The sequence below is a fragment of the Loxodonta africana genome, chromosome 20, assembly GCF_030014295.1.
Source record: "Loxodonta africana isolate mLoxAfr1 chromosome 20, mLoxAfr1.hap2, whole genome shotgun sequence".
In the NCBI taxonomy this organism is placed as follows: domain Eukaryota; kingdom Metazoa; phylum Chordata; class Mammalia; order Proboscidea; family Elephantidae; genus Loxodonta; species Loxodonta africana.
Genome location: NC_087361.1, coordinates 54,170,662 through 54,190,331, shown reverse-complemented (window position 1 = coordinate 54,190,331; position 19,670 = coordinate 54,170,662). Strand labels below are relative to the sequence as shown.

The 19,670-nt window shown below is 45.5% G+C and overlaps 1 protein-coding gene across 4 annotated transcripts in view; it reads left to right on the top strand.

Moving 5' to 3' along the window:
- The window catches only part of TIAM1 (TIAM Rac1 associated GEF 1), a 424,375-nt gene that overhangs the window by 93,787 nt on the left and 310,918 nt on the right, over nucleotides 1-19,670 (top strand). For 2 of the 4 annotated variants that reach the window (XM_064273167.1, XM_064273165.1), the window contains one exon: nucleotides 2,183-2,236. The gene's annotated coding sequence lies outside the window, so the exon portion shown is untranslated. Of the gene's footprint in view, nucleotides 1-2,182; nucleotides 2,294-19,670 lie in introns of all 4 variants that reach the window. The other 2 variants (XM_064273170.1, XM_064273162.1) reach the window with 1 other exon arrangement.

Genomic DNA, 19,670 nt, shown 5'->3' with positions numbered 1-19,670 from the left:
GATGAGTTGTCTTTGGGAATGGTTCCTGTCCTGGGCCAACAGAAGGTTTGGGGACCATGACCGCTGGGATTCCTCTAGTCTCAGTCAGACCATTGAGTCTGGTGTTTTTATGAGAATTTGGGGTCTGCATCCCACTGATCTCCTGCTCCCCCAGGGGTTCTCTGTTGTGCTCCCTGTCAGGGCAGTCATCGGTTATGGCCAAGCACCATCTAGTTCTTCTGGTCTCAGGATGATGTCAGTCTCTGTCTCATGTGGCTCTTTCTGTCTCTTGGGCTCATAGTTATTGTGTGACCTTGGTGTTCTTCATTCTCCTTTGATCCAGGTGGGTTGAGACCAATTGATTATGCTTTACTTTTTTTTTTTTATTATTAACTTTTATTGAGCTTCAAGTGAACGTTTACAAATCAAGTCAGTCTGTCACATATAAGTTAATTTACATCTTACTCCTTACTCCCACTTGCTCTCCCCCTAATGAGTCAGCCCTTCCAGTCTCTCCTTTCGTGAAAACTTTGCCAGCCTCCAACTCTCTCTATCCTCCCATCCCCCCTCCAGACAGGAGATGCCAACACAGTCTCAAGTGTCCACCTGATATAATTAGCTCACTCTTCATCAGCATCTCTCTCCCACCCACTGTCCAGTCCCTTTCATGTCTGATGAATTGTCTTCGGGGATGGTTCCCGTCCTGTGCCAACAGAAGGTTTGGGGACCATGACTGCTGGGATTCCTCTAGTCACAGCCAGACCATTAAGTATGGTCTTTTTATGAGAATTTGGGGTCTGCATCCCACTGATCTCCTGCTCCCTCAGGGGTTCTCTATTGTGCTCCCTGTGAGGGCAGTCATCAATTGTGGCTGGGCACCAACTAGTTCTTCTGGTCTCAGGATAATGTAGGTCTCTGGTTCATGTGGCCCTTTCTGTCTCTTGGGCTCTTAGTTATCGTGTGACCTTGGTGTTCTTCATTCTCCTTTGCTCCAGGTGGGTTGAGACCAATTGATGCATCTTAGATGGCCGCTTGTTTATGTTTTACTTTTTGAGGAGCTGCCAGACAGTTTTCCAAAGAAGCTGCACCATTTTACTTTCCTACCAGCAGTGTGTGAGGGTTCCAAGTTCCCCCCGTCCTCCACAACACTTGTTATTATCTGTGTTTTTGGTTATAGCCATCCTAGCGAGTGTGAAGTGGTATCTCACTGTGGCTTTGATTTGCATTTCACTGATGGCCAGTGATGTTGTGCATCTTTTCATGTGCTTGTTGGCTATTTGTATGTCTTCTTTAGAGAAAAAAAGGAAACCTCGGTGTCATAGTGGTTAAGCGCTACGGCTGCTAACCAAAAGGTAGGCAGTTCAGATCCACCAGGTGCTCCTTGGAAACTCTATGGGGCCGTTTTACTCTGTCCTATAGGGTCGCTATGAGTCGGAATTGACTCAATGACAATGGGTTTTTTGGTTTGGGGTTTTAGAGAAAAAAAAAAACAAAAAACCAAACCCATTGCCAGTGAGTTGATTCCAACTCATAGTGACCCTATAGGACAGAGTAAAGCTGCCCCATAGAGTTACCAAGGAGCATCTGGTGGATTTGAACTGCCCTTAACCACTGTGTCACCAGGGCTCCTCTTTAGATAACGGTCCATTCAAATCCTCGACCCATTTTTAAATTGGATTATTTCATCTTTTTTATTGTTGACTTGTAAAAATTCTTTACATATTCTAGATACAAGCCCCTTATCACATATATAATCTGTAAATATTTTCTCTGTCATATGGGTTGCCTTTTTCCTCTTTTGGTGGTGTCCTTTGAAACAAAATTTTTTGATTTTGATGACACGCAATTTATGTATGCTTTCTTCTGTTGCTTGTGTTTCCTTTCACAGGTTTCTGAGCCTTGTTTGACCTACCTGTCCAGGTGAGTCTGGGGCGTTGCTACAATTAGAAGGCCGTGTTAGGTTGATCTCCTCCAGGATTTACTCCCTGTGGGACTGTTTGCCTCTGTTCCAATGGCCTGGATTGTCCTGCTCCTCTGCTGCTCACGCCCTTGCCGCCTCCCTCTGCTGTCAGCTCTTGCTGATGCCTGGGTTGATACGGCTTTAGAAATGAAGGGTGTCTTTTTCTTCCATGGAATGAAGTGCGTGCACTTTGTGAAAGCTCAGAAGCCTTTCTCACTCACATGCCTTTTTTTTAATTCTCAGGTTCACAGCTGTGTTCCAGATGTTACCCTTGTCAGAAGCCTGACCTCCACAACGGTGAGCAGTGTACGCTGTCATAAACGCCCTGTCACGTGCTTTGGAGGACTTTTTAGGGTATATAAATACATTTCCTTTTTCGTTTATGTCATATCCCATATAGTCCTAAATCTGTGCCTATGTTTGCTGATTTTTCACCTTCTATTCTTTCTATAAGCCCTGGTGGTACAGTGGTTAAGAGCTTGGCTGCTAACCAAAAGACTGACTGTTCAAATCCATCAGCTGTTTCTTGGAAACCTTATGGGGCAGTTCTTCTTTGTCCTGTAGGGTGGCTATGAGTCGAAATCGACTTGACAGCAGTGGGTTTTTTTTTGTATTCTTTGTATATATCACTTCATTCATGGGTATATTTGTAAGACAGTGACTTCTACAGAAAAGAGAATCAAATCAGCTAAGGGCATTTGTATCTTTGTTTGAAAAGGAATATTGGGGTGAGGATTTAAAAAAAAAATCTCGTTCATTTATAACTATTTCAGCATGGTTCTCTAAAAGAGGAAACTAGTCTGTATGAATAGCCTGCATGAACCAAGGCCTCACCTGCCTTGAGACCAAAACAACTAGATGGTGCCCGGCTACCACTATTGACCGTTCTGACCAGGGACACAATAAATGGCCTTGGATAGAATAAGAAAAAAATGTAGAACAAAACTCAAATTCCTAAAAACAGCCAGACTTACTGAACCGGTAGAGACTAGAGGAATTCCTGGGACTGTCCTCTTGGACACCCTTTAAACTTGGAACTCAGACCACTCCTAGAGTTCTACCAACCAAAAGACAGAGTGGCTCCTAAAATAAATGATATCACCCATGAGTACTGTGCTTCTCTAGACAGTCATCTAAACGAGACTTAGCGCTCAACTTTTACCCAAGACCAAAGCTGAGAAGGTCAGAGGGGACAAGGAAGCTAGATTAATGCAAATGGAACAGCCAGAATGGAAATAATGAGAATGCTGATACATTGTGAAAAACACAAACAAACAAAAAAACCAAACCCATTGCTGTCCAGTCGATTCCGACTCACAGCGACCCTGTGACTCACAGCGACCCTGTAGGACAGAGTAGAACTGCCCCATGTGGTTTCCAGGGAGTGCCTGGTGAAGTCAAACTGCTGACCTTTTGGTTAGCAGCAATAGCTCTTAATCACTAAGCCACCAGGGTTTCGCATTGTGAAAAGTACAACCAGTGTCACTGAATAATAGGTGTAGAAATTGTTAAATGAGAGCCTCATTTGCTATGTAAATTTTCTTCAAAAAAATTTAAAATATTTAAAAAATCAATACATCTGTACATTAAAAAAGAGAACAGCAGTTCACTTGTTAATATCACTGGTATTCATGTTTAAATTTCACTTATTGTCTTATAAATATTTTTTAACAGTTAGTTAAAAATATCTCAAGGTAATCAAAGAATCTGAACAAAGCCTAGTCACTACATATGGTCAATAAGTCTCTTAAGTTTCTTTTAAGATGTAAGTTCCTGTCCCCAGCTTGTTCTGTCTTGTAAGTTATTTTTTGGAGAAGCTGGGCCATTTGTTCCGTCTTGTTCCACAGTGTCTTGATTTTGCTGCGACATCCCTACGGTGTCATTTAACATATGTCTTTCCTATAAAGGCTGAATCAGATTCAGGTTCACATTTTGGGGCAGGAGTATTTCATAGCTGATGGCACAACTTCCGTCAGGTGGCACATCTGTCACTTTCTGCAACATTACACTGACAGGTGTGGTCAGTCTGATCGATCCATTAATTATGTTCCCTGTCAGCTTTTGCCCTTAGGGTTTTAGCAGCCATTGCCGATCATTGCTCAGATCCATTATTTCATTACCAAAAATGGTTGCTGTCATGTTACTCTTGACTCATGGTTGACCCCATGTGTGTCAGAGTAGAGCTGTGCTCCATGTGGTTTTTAATGGCTGATTTTTCTGAAGTAGATTACCAGGCCTTTCTTCTGAGGTGCCTCTGGGTGGACTTGAACCTCCCACCTTACTATTAGTAGTTGAGAACATTAGCTGTCTGCACCTCCCAGGGACTGCATTATTTCATTAGGAATTACGAAAAGGTGATACTCGAATTCTATCATTTACTCTGCATTTATTAGCTGGGAAATTTCTATAAAGAAAACCCTCCAAACATTTTTCCTTTTAATTACCTTGGGGTATAGTTCATATGGGAAAGGCAGGGTAATGCCTTGATTCTTTCCTTTTACCCATCAGAATAATGAGTTGTCCCTGCCTCATTCTCCAAATGTGGTCCATGAGGGTTTTTTCTTTTTAAATATCATTGTAAACTCTTGGATTGATACCATGTTTTATATTGGGTTGAGAATTTGAAAGAAACTGAGTAAAAAAAGTAGCCCCCCCTTCTTTAAAAAAAAAGAAGATTTCTAAATTGTAGTGAATAGATGCTTCTAGATAACAAGGAAAGACAGACAGAAAGGGATGATTTGGAGTGGTAAAGGAAGAGACAAGAAATCGAATCATAATTGAATGAAGATGGAAGTAGGATTAATTAAACTGTGATAAAAAACAAGAGCTTTAAAAAAAAAAAAAGAAAAAAGGAGTGGTCTGAGATACTCCAGTGCAAGTAGTTGTGAGGGCACTAGTTGAGTCAAAAACCCTCCTTTAGCACCTGCTCTGGGCCTCTCTCTGTTCTAGGCACCTGGGACAGAGTTCCTGCCCTCACGGGGCTTCCGTTCTAGTGTGTGTGCAGTCAGAAAAAGGAAATGAACGACCATGTAAAATGTATAGTGCGCCATATGGTGGGTGGTGGGTGCTGAGGAGAAAACTAAAGCAAGGAAGGACAATAGGGAGCCCTGGGGGCGGGATAGGAGGGCGACAAACCAGTTGCCGTCAAGTCCATTCCGACTAACGGTGACCCCACGTGTGTCAGAGTAGAACTGTGCTCCGTAGGGTTTTCAGTGGTTTTTTTGCTAGTAGGTGGCCAGGATTTTCTTCCAAAGTGCCTCTGGGTGGGCTGGAACCTCCAACCTTTTATTTAGGAGCTGAGTGCACTAACCATTTGCACCACCTAGGGCTTCTGTAGCAAGGTTGGGTTGTGATTTTAAAAATAGTGAGAATCTCTCTGAGGAAAAGTTTGAGCAAAGACGGGAAGGAGAGGAGGGAGCCAGCCCCGCGGATTACTTGGGGAGGAACGTTCCTGGCCGAGGGAAGAGAAGTACAGGGGCCTGAGTTTCAGGTGTGGCTGGGTTGTCTGAGGAACAAGGACGCCGCTGGGATGAGTGGGAGACAGCTAAGGGTGATTAGGGATGAGTGGGAGACAGCTAGGGGTGATTAGGGAGGTGGTGGGGGTTGGGTGTGTATTGGGGTCCAGATTGCATAGGGCCTTGAAGGACATTCATAGCCGGGACGTTGGAGGTCATTAGAGGCTCATGAGCTGAGGGTGGGCATGATCCGACTTGCCTTTTAACATGAGAATACTCTGGCGGTGGGGCGGGGAGTGGGGAGTATCAACAGCAGAATCAGAGAGACCAGCTACAAGGAGACAGTGACTGGGGCCCTGGTGGCGGAGCTGGTGAGGAGCAGGTGGATTCTGGATACATTTTGGAGGAAGAGCCGACAGCATCTGCTCATGAATGGGATGTGAAGTGTGTGAGCGGAAGAGGGCCCAGGAGAGGGAGGGGCACACGTATTTGGGGGGTGAGAGGTGACAGTGGTGGGCCTCAGCTGTTCCAGGCAGCCTGGTTATTCCTGGCCATTCAGGGCTGGAGGTGGGGAAGGTTGTTTAGTTAGCATTTCATTTGTGAATGGTTTATGAGTTGCTGGGTGGGTGCATTCCTTGGTGGACCAGTTACTTCTTTCCACTCAGTGACCACAGGCTGTACCCCCAGCCCAGGCTGGCTCCCTCTCCAAAAAGTACTGCCCACTACAAAGAGGGTCTCCAGGCCAGACAGTTTGGGGAGGCCATAATAGCACCTCGAATGGAGCCCATTCCAGTTTTTATCTTAGAAGAAGTAAAACTGGAAAGCTTCTTAGAAGCGAGAATGGTGGGACTTCATCTTGCTTGCCCTGAACATGTCATCAGGAAAGACCAGTCTCTGGGAAAGGATATCATGTCTGATAGAGTAGAGGGTCCGTGAAAAGGATAGAAACCCTCAATGAGGCGGATTGGCACAATAGCCACAACCAAGCCAAAACCCATTGCCGTCGAGTTGATTTTGACTCATAGTGACCCTGTAGGACAGAGTAGAACTGTCCCATAGGGTTTTCAAGGAGCAGCTGGTAGATTCAAACTGCTGAACTTTTCCTTTTTTTTTTTTATTGTGTTTTAAGTGAAAGTTTACGATTCAAGTTAGTTTCTCATATAAAAATTTATACACACATTGTTATGTGACCCTGTAATGTGACGGTTTACTCCTCCTTTCCACCCTGGATTTCCCATGTCCATTCAACCAGTTCCTGTCCCTTTCTGCCTTCTCATCTCACCTCCGGACAGAAGCTTCCCATTTAATTTCAAGTAAATTTTTTTTTTTTTTTTATCTACCTGAGCTAAGAAGCACTCTCTTCACGAGTATCATTTTATGTCTTATAGTCCAGTCTAATCTTTGTCTAAAGAGTTGGCTTCAGGAATGATTTCAGTTCTGGGTTAACAGAGAGTCCAAGGGCTGTGTCTTCCAGGATCCATCACAGAGACCATTAAGTCTGGTCTTTTTACTAGAATTTGAGTTCTGCACCCCACTTTTCTCCTGCTCCAGCAGGGACTCTCTGTTGTGTTCCCTGTCAGGTGAACTGCCAAGCTTTTGGTTAGTAGCTATAGCTCTTAACCACTATACATCAGGGTTTCCTCTACGCCGCCAGGGTTTCCTATAGTCACAACAGTGGGCTCAAATATACCAGTGACCATGTATGGTGCAAGACCAGGCAGGCAGCATTTTGTTCCGTTATACATAAAGTTGCCATGAGTCAGAGCCAATTCCATGGCAACTAACCACAACAGATGGATACCCAGTTCAGAAGGCAAACCCCATGATGAGATGGAAGCTGCTCCTGTTGGGAGAAACGCTTGCAACTTAAAACAAAGATTGTTGAGAAATGACTCCTACGCAGTACACCTAGACTTGGTTTTGGTCTTGGAAGATTGCTCATGAGTATGATAGTCTATTATCATTGCCTTAGTTTATCCAATTTCAGATCAACTGGATCTCTTTGCTTATTTCTGCCATTTTCTTACATCCTGAGCATCCTTCTGGAAACCCTGGTGGCATAGTGGTTAGGTGCTACAGCTGCTAACCAAAGGGTCAGTAGTTTGAACCTGCCAGGCGCTCCTTGGAAACTCTATGGAGCAGTTCTGCTCTGTCCAATAGGGTCGCTATGAGTCAGAATCGACTCGATGGCAACGGGTTGGGTTTTTTGGCTCTAAGCATCCTTCTGCTTTACCCCTCCTGCCTAGCACTCTGAAGACTAGAACAGGGGCCAGCAGATTACAGACCACGGGCTCTGTTTTTGTGAAGTTTTATTGGAAAGCAACCACACCCATTTGCTTCCCTGTTGTCTATGGACCCTTTCGCAAAGCAGTGGCAGAGTTGAGTAGTTGCGACAGAGACCACATGGCCTGTAAACGTAAAACATTTACTATCTGGCCGTTTACAAAAAAGTTTGCTTACCTCTGGGCTAGAAGATACTCAGAGGAAGAATAAAGCTATTAGTGGATGGCTCACCCAAACATATCCCTCTCAATATCACTTAGCCTTACTATATGTGATTGTGAATTTTTTTTTGGCTCCGTAGTAAAATAGTTTTATTTTTTGTTTATTTTTCTGCATGTCAGACAACATTATCCTTACACTTGAAAGCAAATGTAATTTCGCATGGGTCAGTTAACATTAAATAATGGTGTCATTTTATTGGGTTGTTGTTGGTAGGTGCCATCAAGTTGATTTTAGACTGAAAGCAACCCCACATAACAGTAGAAATGCCCCATAGGGTTTCCTGAGCTGTGTAGGGTTGCCATCAGTCGGAATCGACTCAACAGCAATGGGTGTGTGTGTGTGTGTGTTTTAATCTTTACGGATTGTGAGTTTGAACTGGATAGTAAAACCTGTTGCTGCTGAGTTGATTCTCACTGATAGTGACCCTATACGACAGAGTAGGGTTTCCAAGGAGCACCTGGTGGATTTGAACTGCTGACACTTTGGTTGGCAGTCATAGCTCTGAACCACTACACCACTAGGGTTTTGTCATTGTTGTCAGCTGCTGTTGAGTTGGCTCATGGCCACCCATGTACAATGGACCCAGTGCTGTTTAGTCCTGAGTGGTCCTCACGATCACTTGCATGTCACTTAGCCTGGAAGCTCCTCTGAAACCTGTTTAGCATCATAGCAACATACAAGCTTCCAGTAACAGACGACCGGTGGCTGCGCATGGGGTGCACTGGCTGGGAATAGAACTCAGGTCTCCGAAGTTGAAGGTGGGATTTCTCCCACTGAACCACCCTTGCCTCCATGCCCAGCACTCCTGGTAGATACCGTAAAGTGTTCTCCTCTGATTTAGCTTGCTAGTGTGGGGTTCGTTCTGCCTGCGCGTGATCCAGTGTTCTTTGTCCTTTTAATGAATGCCTTGTGCTAAGTAAGTAGACTTGCATTTTCCTGCCTACATGGAACCCAGCTAGTTTTATCTAAGCTGTTCCTTTTGTCTTTTGGCTATATTAGGTGCCACATTAGTATAGATGGGCGTGAAATTCTTTATGTTAAAAAAAAGAAAGAAATTTAAATAGATTAAAAATATAAAGGACTTTTCTCTCTTAATTGTATCTTCATGTAATAAAAACCAGAGTATAATTATTAAAAATGATAGAAGAAAAGAATTAAAACAGTAAAATTGATTAGCAAAGATCCTCTTTCATAATGCATTCAGATATAATTGGTATCATAATGCGTAATTAACAGTCTTTCTTTGAAGCATGAAGCCTAAGTTTGGGCAGGCAGGAGACCTCTTAAAACTCGTTGCCATCAAGTCAATTTGATTCTGACTCATAGCAACCCCACAGGATAGAGTAGAGCTGCTTCATAGGGTTTCCAAGGAGCGCCTGGTGGATTCAAACTGTCGACCTTTTGGTTAGCAGCCAAGCTCTTTTTTTTTTTTTTAATTTTTATTGTGCTTTAAGTGAAAGTTTACCAATCAAGTCAGTCTCTCACACAAAAACTTATATACACCTTGCTACATACTCCCAATTGCTCTCCCCCTAATGAGACAGCCCGCTCCCTCCCTCCACTCTCTCTTTTTGTGTCCAGTTCGCCAGCTTCTAACCCCCTCTACCCTCTTATCTCCCCTCCAGGCAGGAGATGCCAACATAGTCTCAAGTGTCCATCTGATCCAAGAAGCTCACTCCTTGCCAGCATCCCTCTCCAACTCATTGTCCAGTCCAATCCCTGTCTTAAGTGTTGGCTTTGGGAATGGTTCCTGTCCTGGGCCAACAGACGGTCTGGGGGCCATGACCACCAGGGTCCTTCTAGTCTCAGCCAGACCATTAAGTCAGGTGTTTTTATGAGAATTTGGAGTCTGCATCCCACTGCTCTCCTGCTCCCTCAGGGGTTCTCTGTTGTGTCCCTGTCAGGGCAGTCATTGATTGTAGCCGGGCACCATCTAGTTCTTCTGGCCTCAGGATGATGTAGTCTCTGGTTTATGTGGCCCTTTTTGTCTCTTGGGCTCGTAATTACCTTGTGAGCAGCCAAGGTCTTAACCACTGCACCCATAGGGCTGGAGGGGACTGCGTAGGACGTGGCAAAGTCTGGACTAGTTCTTACGGCAGTACTTCTGAACCTGTGCGCAGCTTGTGGCACCTTGCTACCTACCTTATGCGTTGTTTTTGTGGTAGAGAGACATAATGAGAGAAGGGCTAGGGCTGAGGGTCCCCAAAGCTTGAACAGCCACCTAGGGTTACTCGGGTTTGTCAGGGGGAGAGAAGACACACTTGCTACTGGCTAGGGCTTTAGTGTCGCAATTCCCAAGGAGCCAGAGTAGACCAGGAATCCCTGGGTGGTTCAGGTCCACTCAAAGGTGCCTGGAAGGAAAAGCCTGGTGATCTGTTTCTGAAAAATCAGCCATTGAAAACCCTGTGGTGCACAGTTCTGCTCTGACACACACAGGGTCCCCATGAGTCAGAATCGACTTGACAGCAACTTTTTTTTTCTTTTTCTGGAGTAGACCAGGTATAGGACACCTTTGTCCTGGTGTCAGGTCGGCTTGGGGCTCATGTTTAAAGCAGGCTGAGGCTCATTTTCTAGACCCTCAGCCTGTTCCTAGCCCTGTGGAGCTCATTGCTGTGATGGACAGGAAGACTGAGCACCAGGAAGAAGCACCACCAGGAAAAGAAAAGGAAGATCCCCAGGCTCAGAGCCTCAGCCCCAGAGTCCCCGTATCCCATCTGCCCCATCTGACTCCTTGAGGATTGGGAGACTAAAATGCCCAATGAAACAAATAAAAATCCTGGGAGAGAACATGGCAGTATCTGAGCTTTTATTCACTGCTCCCTGAATTCAAGAGCTCCTGGCCCATGAACCCTACCCTGGGGCTGCTTCTCAGAGAGGTGGTGGTGGTGGGTGCACTTGACCACCCCCTAGTGGCAGAGTACCTGAGGCCTAGCCTGTGTGGGAAGTTAATTGCTGTGTGACTGGCAAGAGGCTGATTTCAAAATAAACACCCCAGAGCTTGTTTGAAGGCATCAAATGCCGGTAGCACTGCCTCAGATGTGACAATTAAAATGTCTCCAGAAACTGCTAAATATCCCCTCTGTTGGTAAAATCACCCTGCTGAAAACCAGTGGTTTAGTGACATACCCTCATACCCGTCACCATGATTCTACATTAGCATTTTACCCTACTTGCTTTTATCACTTACCTGGTAGCGAGGATCACATTTGCTGATGTATGAGACAGTGCTTTGAATTCTCTAGGGGAATCCTGATCTGTGGATGACATAATATGATGCTTGAGATTTTCTTGAAAATAAGTAACCCAGTGTGGGGGGAGCATGGTGAACCAGGGTTGAATAATGGAATCTGGAGTATGTACACATGATTAAAAAAAAAAACCCAGAAGAAACGGTTAAAAAAAATTGGTAATTGTTCAACCTCTTTGCAGTTGAAACTAAAAGCTTCTTTGCAAAATACCAATAAACTGTGAGAACCTTTCAAGCTTTTTGATCTTATCTCCAAGACCATCTCCCAGCATGTGTGTCCTGGTTTCTATGGTAAAGGCCTCGTGCCCTGAGTGACAGGCGGATGTGGCAGTGGGCCTGAAGGAAGCTTGCCCTCTCCAGGGTGGCAAGTGCTGCCTCTCCCTGCACACCAGGCTGCTGGTTTCTGTCAGGCATTGCCCTGTGCCTGTAGGGAACCCACAGTGTTCCTGGGAGGACATCAGGAAAGGAATGTGGGGGCCTTCCTCCCTGCAAATCCCTCCTTCCCTTCCACCTCCTTCTTACCAGGTGTGGCTTTAACTCTAGACCCCGGGATGATCTGTTGACTAACTTAGCTTCTTCACGAGTTTTTTATTATTTAAACATTATGGGATCGCCATGAGTTAGAATCGATTTGAAGGCAATGGGTTTGGTCATTTTTTTTCTTGGCAAGTAATACATGGTACCCTCCATAGGCAGCCTACAACATGGCAGTTTGCTTCTTCATGGCCAGTAGGAGCATCTTTCTCCAGTCGGCCGAGATGGAATCTTATGTAATGAAATGTCATCATGGGATTGTCTCCTATCACCTTTGTTGTATAATGTAACTGAGTCAAGAGGATGGCGTCCCACCATCTCTGCCATGTTCTGTTGGTGAGAATCAAGTCACTGATCCAGCCCATACTCAACAGAAGGGGATTACACAGGGTGTAGATCAGTGGGGTCACCGTAGGGTGTTTCCTCCACAGGATGTCTAAGCAATCCGGGAAGTTCAACCTGAAACCGCAACTCACCACGTTCCCTCTTCCCCCTTCCTGGTACGTATTAATGTTACCACCAGTTGTCCTGCCTCTGGATTTTTAGCTTGTGGATTAGCATTGACCTCTCTTATTCGTTGTCATTTTTATTATCCTTTCACTTATGGCTTCAGTTCTGACTTGTAGTGGCCATTTGTACCACGTAATGAATTGTCTGGTCCCAAGTCATCTTCAAGATAGGCAGCATACTCCAGCCAATCCATCTTCCTAGCCCTCTGCTTCACCAAACACGATGTCCTTTTCCAGCGATTGATCCCTTCTGACGACATGTCCAAAGCAAGTGAGTGGGACAATGTTCTTTTCATTGGTGAGTTTTCGTAAGTAGGTCAGCAGGCCTGTCTTCCCAGTCTGTCTTAGTCTGGAAGCTCTGTGGAAACCTGCCACCATGGGTGATCCTGCTGGTATTTGCAATACGGGTGGTAGCTTCCAGCATCACAGCAACGTGCAAGCCTTCACAGTATGATGAATTGACAGATGGGGAGTGGTTAACTTATTAAGTCCTCTCAAATTTTTTTGAGATGTCCTTTGAAATCTGTCTTCCTAAACACTGGTTTATGTATCTTTCTCATTGTCTTTTACATACACGCACGTACACACACACACAGACAGGTGTACACACACAGATAGGTGCACACACACAGACACGTGCACACACATGCAGACAGGTGCACATACACACAGAAACGTGCACACGTTGTGGAACTGCATACACTCCAGAGTCTGATTTCAGCTTGATGATCTAGCCTTTTCCATGTTAGCCAATCTTTCCTTCCCCCATTTCTGCCCTGTTGGTTCAGAGCTTGTCTGCCCCTCTAGGAATGCCTCAACACCCCTCTGGTTATTCTCCAGCACCTTTCTCCCACAAGTTCCTGGGACTGCAACGTTCTCTGAAGTCAGATCTCTGGTGTATTTAGGCTCGGTGCTTTTCAACCTTAGCTTTATGTTCCAGTAGACAAAAATCCAAAACCAAACCCGTTGCCGTCGAGTTGATTCCACCTCAAAGTGACCCTATAGGACAGAGTAGTTCTGCCCCATAGGGTTTCCAAGGAGCAGCTGGTGAATTTGAACTGCTGACATTTTGTTAGCAGTCGAGCTCTTAACCACTGCGCCCCCAGGGCTCCTCCAGTCTCCAGTGTCACTTGAATGGGACTGTGTAGCCCTGCACGCACTCAGCTAACTTCCCCGATACACAGTAGGTTAAAATAAAAGAAAAAAAAGTAATGTTGCTGAATTACTGGAATTAAAACATTCGTACATGTGATAGACTAAGTTGAACAAGCTCTTTGTCAGTCCAGTCAGCAAGGCCGCCTGTCCCATTGGCTGCCTCTGCCTGTGCTTGGCCACCCAGAGTGACCAGGCATGATTGATGTCCAGCCGCAGAGTGCCTGTGGCCCGCTGACTGGCGGGCCTGCTGTTCTCGGCCTGATTTATGCTCGGCTAGAGCCACAGATCACCACATGGTACTGCAGACGATGGGGCCTGTCCTAGTATGTGGGGCCCGAGTCCTATCTACCTTGTGCAGAATCTTTTCCTCTTGAAGGCTCAGTTTGGCATCTTAGCTTAACTGACTTTTGGATGGATTGTGTACTGTTTAGCGATGTTGGCAACCCACGAGGACTGTTCTGACTGACTCTCAAGGTGGGAGAGGCCACCTTGTCCTCGCACCCCTCTGCGGGTCCACCCTCTTCTTTCCCTGGGTCTTCTGGCACCCTCTCTCTGCGCAGCACCCTACTGAGCTTTGGGAAGCAGTGTGCAGAGAGAAAGCACTGGTTCTGCCTTGACGGAGCTTAGATTTGGGTGGGTGCCAGAATACCCATGAGAAAGTGATGCTTTCTGACCACAGAACTAAAGTGGGAAACGCCGTGGATACATGGGACCTGCTTTCTGCTTCGAGACGTGTAGGAGAAATATCTTGGACCGGTTTCTCTTCCGAATGTTGTCGTTGTTAGGCACCCTTGAGTCTGTTCCTACTTACAGAGATCCTGTAGGACAGAGTTGAACTGCCTCAGGGTTTCCAAGGATGGGTTGCTGGGTTTGAACTGCCAACCTTTTGGTTAGCAGCCAAGCTTTTAACCCCTGCACCACCAGGGCTCCTCTCTTCTAAATAGGAGTGTATGAATTTCCTGTGGCTGCTGTAACAAAAGGCCACAGGCTGGGCGGCTTAAAACCAGAGAAATGCATTTTCTCACAGCTCTGGAGGCTAGAAGCCCGAAACCAAGGTGTCACAGAGCTTGCTCCCTCTGAGGGCTCTGGGTGGGAGCCTTCCATGTCTCTTCCAGCTTCTGGTGGCGGCCCCGCTCCTGGGTGTCCTGGGCTGGGTGATGTATCCTTCTCATCTCTGCTTCCATCTTCACCTGGCTTTCCTCACTTTGACTTTTAAGAAATGTTTTACTGTAGTAAAAAGGTATATAACAAAACGTTTGCCAGTTCAGCCTTTTTTACGTGTACAATTCAGAAACATTAGTTAGGTTCGTCATGTTATGAAACCATCACCACTATCCATTTCCAAATTATCCCACCACCGTTACAGAAAATCAGCTTGTATGCAAGGGTGCTCCCTCCCTCTCCCCGCGACTCCCCACCTGCCTACCCCTTCCTTTCTCCCACCCCTCCCTCCCTCCCCCTCCTCCTCCCCGCCTCTCTCCCCTTCCCCTTCACACCACTCCTCCCTCCCTTTCAACCCTTCCACCCCCTCCCACCCTCCACTCCCCTTCCTTTCTCCTTCCCCTCCCCCGTATCCTAAGGACACAGCCGTATTAGATTAGGGCTGCCTTTCCCCAGACGACCTTGTGTTAACCCATTACATCTGCTGTAACCCTGTTTCCAGGTACGGGTGCATCATGATTGCCCGTGGTTAGGGCTTCAGCATATCTTTTTGGGGGACACAATTCAACCCATAACAAGGAGGGAGGCACCGTTGTTTAGGATAGAGGAGTTGGGGGTGGTGTCATTGAGAGGAGGCGGTTCGTGGAGATTTGGGTTCTGTTGGGAGGCTGTGGTAGGAAGGGCAGTGGAATCCTGCCTTTGTTTACTGACAGCCAGTGAGGACAGGGTAGCATTGCTCCCAGGGGCCAAAGAGTCCTGGTTTCTACAGCTGCAGTGTTCTCAAGCGGCTTCTTCATCACCCTGCATGTTCTGCTGGGAGGGAGGTAGGTAGGCTAGGCACGTGCCTGCTGCCTGACACCAGACTGATGGCCCAAAGGAAGTCCCCCGGGCCCAGGCCCACTGACCTACCCTCTCACTCACAGCCTGTCAGCTGTTTCTCTTCTGCAGAACCCAGTCACACCAAGGCAGGAACCATAGTCTTGGCCGATTTGCAGGGAGCTGTCCTAGTCTTTGCAGAGGAGATTGCCTTCACTGCAAACCCAGTCCCACCCCAGAAAGAGAAGGGAGCTGTGACGAGCGCCTGGCAGGCCTCTCTAGGGAAGTGGTTGGTACCCTTCTGGCAGGTGGTGCTGGTCGTTAGCTGCCATTGAGTTGGCTCTGACTTGTGGCCACCCCACGCACAAGTGAACGGTATGTCGCCTGGTCCGGCGCCATCGTCACGATCATTGGTGTACTTGGCATGCTCAAGTCCGTTGTTGCTGTGGTCACTGTGTGTTCTGGGCGCCTTCCAGCATGGGGGCTCTTCTTTTAGCATGGTGTCGGACAGTGTTCCTTTGTGACCTGTAGGGTTTCAGTGGCTCGTTTTGGGGAGTAGATCTGCAGGCCTTTCTTCCTAGGCTGTCTTAGTATAAAAGCTCCATTGAAACCTGCCCACCATGCATAATCCTGCTGGTATTTGAAATACTGGTGGCATAGCTTCCAGCGTCACAGCAACATGCTAGCCACCATAGTATGACAGATAGGTGGTGGCTTGCAATACTGGTCCACCATTACAGCAAGTGTGATTGCTGTCACTGGAGGCTCTGGGGGCTCTCTGAGACGCAGCACCCAGGAGTCTTAATGTCAGACAGATGAAACTGTGCGACAGTACCTCTGCCCATAGGCACGGTCCAGCCAGAATGTCCGTGTCTGTCTTCAGCAGATAGCAGCAGGAGGTTGCTTTTATTTTTCAGCTGTAGAAATTTCAGTTAAAAGCAGTGTTAGTTTAAAAAACAAAACAAAACCCCAAACAACCACAAAACCAGCTTCCCAAACCCAAACCCAAAAAAAAACCAACAAAGCCCCAGTGCCCCCTTCTCCCTCCCTCCTCACCCTGTCTGCATTCATTTACCTGGGTCAGGGAGGGCTGGCTGTGTGGTTGAAAATTCAGTGGAAATATTCCAATTCAGGAAGCCGTGGTAGCCTTATCTCTTGGATTTTACAAGGATTTGGGATTGCCTAGGTCTCCTATGAAGATAAAAGCCTTGGGCTGCTGGCGGAGCATGAGTGTCCAAGACCTTTGCTGCCAAACAGTCGTGGGCAGTGTTTGTGATCATAGAGTTGTATGCATTTGCTAAAGGTCTGAGCCTGTTTTACTCCGAATTATAGACAGCATCCAGAGTGGTAAGGGAAGCTTAACATCTGTGAATTTATCAAATTATTTTTCACAAAATTTGCATTTTCTCTGCAGGAGGCTTTGGGAGTGAACATGGCTTCTCCTTTGACAAAACCAGGGCAAACCCATTGCCATCAAGTCGATTCTGACTCATGGCCACCCCATGTGTGTTAGAGTAGAACTGTGCTCCATAGGCTTTCAATGGCTGATTTTCTGGGAAGTAGATCACCACCCCTTTCTTCCAAGGTTCCTCTGGGTAGATTGGAACCAACCACCTTTCAGTAAGTAGCTCAGCACTTAACTATTTGCATTACCCAGGAACTCTTAAAATCAGGAAAGTGTAACAAAAACGAACTGTGGTTAAAGAACATTCTAGAAGTCACTTGTATTAAATAAAGCAAGGCTTGTCATGGCATTACAGAATGCCAGGAGAGGCCTAGTGATAAATGAGTCCATGTCCTTCATTTTACAGATGAAGAAACTGAGGCCCTGAAGTCTTGTTCAATGTTAAGATTCACTCAACAACATAGACCGCTTCTGACCTTAGCTTTCAGTGACCTTTTTTCTTTTTTTTAATAATTTTTATTGTGCTTTAAGTGAAAGTTTACCAATCAAGTCAGTCTCTCACACAAAAACCCATATACACCTCGCTACACACTCCCAATTACTCTCCCCCTAATGAGTCAGCCTGCTCTCTCCCTCCACTCTCTCTTTTTGTATACTTTTCCCCAGCTTTTAACCCCCTCCACCCTCTCATCTCCCCTCCAGGCAGGAGATGCCAACATAGTCTCGAGTGTCCACCTGATCCAAGAACCTCACTCCTCACCAGCATCCCTCTCCAGCCCATTGTCTAGTCCAATCCATGTCGAAGAGTTGGCTTCGGGAATGGTTCCTGTCCTGGGCCAACAGAAGGTCTGGGGGCCATGACCACCAGGGTCCTTCTAATCTCAGTCAGACCATTAAGTCTGGTCTTACGAGAATTTGGGGTCTGCAACTAACTGCTCTCCTGCTCCCTCAGGGGTTCTCTGTTGTGTTCCCTGTCAGGGCAGTCATCGGTTGTAGCTGGGCACCATCTAGTTCTTCTGGTCTCAGGATGATGTAGTTGCTGGTTCATGTGGCCCTATCTGTCTCTTGGGCTCATAATCACCTTGTGTCCTTGGTGTTCTTCATTCTCCTTTGATCCAGGTGGGTTAAGACCAATTAATGCATCTTAGATGGCTGCTTGCTAGCGTTTAAGACCCCAGACGCCACTCTCCAAAGTGGGATGCAGAATGTTTTCTTAATAGATTTTATTATGCCAATTGACTTAGATGTCCCCTGAAACCATGGTCCCCAGATCCCTGCCCCTGCTATGCTTGCCTTTGAAGGATTCAGTTTATTCAGGAAACTTCTTTGCTTTTGGTTTAGTCCAATTGTGCTGACCTCCCCTGTATTGTGTGCTGTCTTTCCCTTCACCTAAAGTAGTTCTTATCTACTAATTAGTGAATACCCCTCTCCCACCCTCCCTCCCCCCTCTTGTAACCACAAAAGAATGTTTTCTTCTCAGTTTAAACTATTTTTCAAGTTATTATAATAGTGGTCTTCTACAATATTTGTCCTTTTGCAACTGACTAATTTCACTCAGCATAATGCCTTCCAGTTTCCTCCATGTTATGAAATGTTTCACAGATTCCTCACTGTTCTTTATCGATGCGTAGTATTCCATTGTGTGAATATTCCATAATTTATTTATCCATTCATCCATTGATGGGCACCTTGGTTGCTTCCGTGTTTTTGCTGTTGTAAACAGTGCTGCAATAAACATGGGTGTGCATATATCTGTTCGTGTAAAGGCTCTTATTTCTCTAGGATGTATTCCAAGGAGTGGGATTGCTGGATCCTATGGTAGTTCTATTTCTAACTTTTTAAGGAAACGCCAAATCGATTTCCAAAGTGGTTGTTCCATGTTACGTTCCCACCAGCAGTGTGTAAGTGTTCCAGTCTCTCCACAGCCTCTTAAACATTTATTATTTTGTGTTTTTTGGATTAATGCCAGCCTTGTTGGAGTGAGATGAAATCTCATTGTAGTTTGGATCTGCATTTCTCTAATGGCTAATGATCGTGAACATTTCCTCATGTATCTGTTAGCTACCTGAATGTCTTCTTAGTGAAGTGTCTATTCATATCTTTTGCCCATTTTTTAATTGGGTTATTTGTCTTTTTGCAGTTGAGTTTTTGCAGTATCATGTAAATTTTAGAAATCAGGCGTTGATCAGAAATGTCATAGCTAAAAACTTTTTCCCAGTCTGTAGGTAGTCTTTTACTCTTTTGGTGAAGTCTTTGGATGAGCGTGTTTGCTTTTTAGGAGCTCCCAGTTATCTAGTTTTTCTTCTACGTTCTTTATAATGTTTTGTATACTGCTTATGCCATGTATAGGGCTCCGACCATTATCCCTATTTTTTCTTCTATGATCTTTATCGTTTTAGATTTTATATTTAGGTCTTTGATCCATTTTGAGTTAGTTTTTGTGCATGGAGTGAGGTATGGGTCTTGTTTCATTTTTTTGCAAATGGATATCCAGTTATGCCAGCACCATTTGTTAAAAAGAGTGTCTTTCCCCCATTTAACTGTTTTGGGGCCTTTGTCAAATATCAACTGCTCATATATGGATGGATTTATGTCTGGATTCTCAATTCTGTTCCATTGGTCCATGTATCTGTTGTACCAGTACCAGGCTGTTTTGACTACTGTGGTGTTATAATAGGTTCTAAAATCAGGTAAAGTAAGGCCTCCCAGTTTGTTCTTCTTTTTCAGTAATGCCTTATTTACCCGGGACCTCTTTCCCTTCCATATGAAATTGGTGATTTGTTTCTCCATCTCCTTAAAGAATGTCCTTGGGATTTGGATTGGAATTGCGTTAAATGTATAGATCCCTTTTGGTAGAATAGACATTTTTATAATGTTAAGTCCTCCTATCCACGAGCAGGATATGTTCTTCCACTTATGTAAGTCTCTTTTGGCTTCTTGCAGA